Below are 5,285 nucleotides of genomic sequence, written 5' to 3'. Positions count from 1 at the left end.
ATCATTTTTTCTTATGGCTGAGTAATATGCCATTATATATATGTACATCTTATGTTCTTTCTTTTCTTATTGATTTTTAGAATTTATTATAAATTCCTGATAGTAAGTTCTTATTTATTATCGATTTTATATATCATTGTGCAAATACCTCGTTCATTTTCTCATCTATATTTTAACTTTGTTTTTAATGTTCTTTATTAAAGATAAGTCCTAGATTTTGATGAAATAAAATTCATCAAATTTTTCAATTTGGATTGTGCTTTGGAATTTTCTTACTCTAGGTAAAAAAGATATACTATGTTTTCTTCTATAATGCCGGTGTTCTATTTTAACTTTTAGGTTTTAATCCATTTAGAGACTACCACCTTATGTTATATTAGGTTGTATTAGGTAGGAATCCTGTTTTATTTTTCTAATTGTAGTAAACTAATTTTACCAACACAATTTACTAAACTATTTGTCTTCTCCCTAATGATTTTTGGAATTAATTTTGTTGTACATTAAATTTCCACGTGGGTCTATCTGTGAGCTCTCAATTCTGTCCCATTTGTTTGTTTGTTTGTTTGTTTGTTTGTTTTCCCAACAGTACCACTTAGCTTTTATTTCTGTAGGTTGGCAATTTGTCTTAATATCTTGTAGGGCATCTCTACATCACTCCTTTCAATATTTCAATTGTGGATTCTTATTTCTCCACATAAATTTAAGAATAAATCTCTTGAGTTACTCAAAAAGTCCAACTGGAATTGTTATTGGTATCATCCTAAATTTATAGATCAATTTGGGGAGAAATGATATCTTTATACTATTAAAGTCATCTGATCCAAGAGATGAAATATCTCTCTATTTATTCAAAGCATCTTCTACTTCACTAGAGCTGATTCCCCCTCTCCTCCCATGGAGACTGCTTGTATTCTTGACTTGTTTCTACATACTTGATAATTTTTGCTGCTATTGTGAAATTGTATTCTATTTTAAAAATTATATTTTCCAGTTGGTTATTGCTGTTAGAGAGGTAGAGAATTTTTTTTAGGTTGAGCTCTGACACAGGAAACTGGCAAATATTTCTTTATTATTTCTAACAGTTCAATGAATATTTTTTTTAGGTGGATAGTCATACATTCAGCAAATAGTAGAGTTTTTGTTTCTTCTCTTCCAATTATTATATCTTATATCTTTTTCTTTCTTCATGGTATTTTTAATGACTTGCAGTACTATGCTAAACAGTAATGGTGGTAGAAGCATTCTTGTCTTGTTCCTGATCTTAGAGATTGCACCTAAAATTTCTCTATCAAATACGAGATGTTATTGGGTTTTAGTGCATGTAAAAGAACATTTATCTTATTCCTGGTTTACAAAATTCCTGGTTTACACCTATTTATTATTACAAAAAATAATAATAAATAGGTGTTTTACTTTTTTTTTCAAGTAAGGCATATATATATTTACACTGTGTGTTCACCTCTCATATATAGTTAGATTTCTTTCTATCACAACATATTTTATCCCCTTTACCCTGTCTACCTCCCTCCTCCCCCGTACCCTCTGGTAACTACTAGTCTATTGTCCATGTCCATAAGTCTCTGTTTGTTTGTCCTGTTCACTTGTTGCTTTTATGTTTATATCCCACAAATAAGTGATATCATGTGCTTTTCATCTTTTTCTGTCTGGCTCATTTCGCTTAGCATGATTGTCTTGAGGTCCATCCACATTGTCGCAAATGTCAGTATTTCATCTCTCCTTATTGCTGAGTAATATTCCATTGTATATATGTACCACAGTTTCTTTAGCCAATCATTTATCGTAGAACACTTTGGTTGCTTCCATGCCCTGGCCACTGTGAACAATGCTGCTATGAACATTGGTCTGCGAATATCTTTTCAGATATGAGTTTTCAAGTCTTTGTGGTAAACACCCAGTAGAGGGATTGTTGGATCATATGGTAGATCAATTCTTAGTTTTTTGAGGAACCTCCATATTGTTTTCCATAGTGTCTGTACCATTTTGCAGACCCACCAACAGTGTAGGAGGGTTCCTTTATCTCCGCATCCTCTCCAACATTTGTTATTACTTGTCCTGATAATTATAGCTATTCTAACAGATGTGAGATGCTATCTCATTGTGCTTTTGTTTTGCATTCCCCTAATAGCTAGCGATGATAACCATCATTTCATATGTTTGTTGGCCATTTGTATGTCCTCTAGGGAGAAGTGTCTATTCAAGTATTCTGCCCATTTTTTGATTGGATCTTTTGTTGTCGATGTTGTTATTATTGAGTTGTATGAGTTCTTTGTATATTTTGGATATTAGGCCTTTATCGGAGGTGTTGCTTGCAAATACATTTTCCCATTCGGATGGTTCTCTCTTTACCTTGCTGACGATTTCTTTTTTTGTGCAGAAGTTTTTTAATTTGATGTAGTCCCATTCATTTATTTTAGCTTTTACTTCCTTTGCCTTTGAGGTCAAATTCGTAAAATCCTCTTTAAGTCCAAGGTTCATGAATTTAGTTCTTATGTTTTCTTTAGTTCTATATTTTCTTTTAGTTCTTATATTTTCTTTCTTTAGTTCTTATGTCTTCTTTCTTTATTGTTTCAGGTCTTATATTCAGGTCCTTAATCCATTTTGAGATAATTTTTCTGTGTGGTGATAGACAACAGTCTAGTTTCATTCTTTTGCAGGTGGCTTTCTGGTTTTCCCACCACCATTTATTGAAGAGGCTTTTCTTTCTCCACAGTATATTTTTGGCTTTTTTGTTGAAAATTATTTGCCCATATAAATATGGGTTTACTTCTGGACTCTCGATTCTGTTCCATTGGTCCATGTGTCCGTTTTGCTGCCAATACCATGCTGTTTTGATTATTGTCGCTTTGTGGTAGAATTTGAAGTCAGGCAGAGTGATGCCTCCAACCTCGTTCTTTTTTCTCAGGATGGCTTTGGCGATTCAGGGTCTTTTGTGCTTCAATACAAATGTGATGATTTTTTGTTCTATTTCTTTAAATTTTTGATGGGAGTTGAATTAAATCTGTATAATTCTCTAGGTAATAAGGTCATTTTAACTGTTGATTTTTCCAGTCCAAGAACAAAGAATATCTTTCCATTTCTTTGTATCTTCTTCAATTTCTTTTAATAGGGCCTTGTTGTTTTTATTATATAGGTCCTTCACAGGTTCTGTTAAATTTTTGTTAAATTTATTCCTAGGTATTTCTTTTTGGTGCAATTGCAAAAGGAATTATTTTTTCCACTTCTTTTTCTGACATTTCATTATTAAAGTATAAGAACACTATGAATTTTTGAACGTTGATTTTGTATCCAAAGACTTTACTGTATTTGCTTATTGTTTTTAGTGGTGTTCTTGTGGAGTCTTTAGGGTTTTCTATGTAGAGAATCATGTCATCCACAAATAGTGACAGTTTGACTTCTTTGTTTCCTATGTGGATGCCTTTTATATCTTTCTCTTGCCTGATTGCACTTTCTAGGACCTCCAATGTTATATTGATTAACAGTGGCAATAATGGACTGCCTTGCCTTGTTCCTGATTTTAGAGGAAAGGTTTTTAGATTTTCACCATTAAGTATAATGCTGGCTGAGGGTTTGTCATAGATGGTCTTTTTTATGTTAAGGTACTTTCCTTCTATACTGATTTTGTTAAGTGTTTTGATCATAAATGGGTGCTGTATCTTGTTGAAGGCTTTTTCTGCAGCTATTGATATGATCATATGATTCTTATTTTTTAATTTGTTTATGTGGTGTATCACATTAATCGATTTGCATATGTTGAACCATCCCTGAGCCTCTGGGATGAAGCCCACTTGACTGTGGCATATAATTCTTTTAATATGTTGCAGTACTCGGTTCGCTAGTATCTTATTTAAGATTTTTGCATCTGTGTTCATGAGAAATATTGGTCTGTAGTTTTCCTTTCTGTGTGTTATCTTTACCAGGTTTTGGTATCAGGGTAATATTGGCCTCATAAAATGAGTTGAGAGGGAAGGGTTTGAGGAGTTTGGTATTAAATCTTCTTTGAATGTTCGGTAGAATTAACTGGTGAAGCCAACTGGTCCTGGACTTTTACTTTTTGGTAGGTTTTTGATGATTGTTTCAATTACCATACTGCTGATTGGTCTATTTAGATTTTCCAGTTCTTGATTCAGTCTAGGAAGGTTTTGTTTTTCTAAGTACTGGTCCACTTATTCTAGGTTATTAAATTTGGTGTTATATACTTTTTCATAGTATTCTTACATGATCCTTTGTATTTCTGCGGTATCTGTCATAATTTCCCCTCTTTCATCCCTGATTTTGTTTATTTATGTTCTTTCTCTTTTTTCTTTAGTGATTCTAACCAAGGGTTTGTCAATATTATTAACCTTCTCAAAGAACCAGCTCTTTGTTGCATTTATTTTTTTGATTTTTTTGTTTGTTTTCAATTTCATTATTTTTTGTTCTGATTTTGATTATTTCTTTCCTTCTGCTGACTTTAGGCTTCAATTGTTCTTCCTTTTCTAGTTTTATAATATGACGTGTTAAGTTGTTTATTTGGGCTTCTTCTTGTTTTTAGAGATAGGCCTGTAATACGAACTTTCTTCTTATGACCACTTTTGCCAAGTTCCAAAAGTTTTGATATGTTGTACTATCATTATCACTCATTTCTATGTATCTCCTGATCTCTCTTTTTTAAATTTCTTCTTTGACCCAGTTATTCTTCAGTAGCATGTTGTTTAATCTCCAAGTATTTGTGGTTCTTCCTGATTTCCTTTTGCAGTTGATCTCTAGTTTCAAAGCATTATGATCAGAGAATGTGGTTGGTATTATTTCAACCCTCTCATATTTGTTGAGGCTCTCTCTGTGTTTCAGTATGTGGTCAATCCTTGAGAATGTTCCATGTGCACTAGAGAAGAATGTATAATCATCTGCTTTTGGAATAGAAGGCTCTGTAAATGTCAATTATGTCCAGTTGGTCTAATGGGTCATTTAAGGATGTTATTTCCTTATTGATTTTCTGTTTGGATGATCTGTCCATATCTGACAGTGGGGTATTTAATTCCTCTACTATGATAGTGTTTTGGTCGGTTTCTCCCTTTGGTTCTGTTAGTAATCACTTTACATATTTCGGGCCTCCCTGACTGGAAGCATAGATATTAATAAGTGTTATATCTTCTTGGTGCATGGTTCCCTTTATCATTATGAAATATCTTACTATACTTTTTTTATTTTGAAGTCTATTTCGTCCAATATTAAAACTACTACTCCCATTTTCTCTGAATGCCATTTGTTTGAAATAACATTTTCCA

Source organism: Pteropus vampyrus, unplaced genomic scaffold (assembly GCF_000151845.1).
Source record: "Pteropus vampyrus isolate Shadow unplaced genomic scaffold, Pvam_2.0 Scaffold522, whole genome shotgun sequence".
Classification (NCBI taxonomy): domain Eukaryota; kingdom Metazoa; phylum Chordata; class Mammalia; order Chiroptera; family Pteropodidae; genus Pteropus; species Pteropus vampyrus.
The sequence above is the reverse complement of the archived record's forward strand: the minus strand, read 5'-3'. Positions refer to the sequence as shown.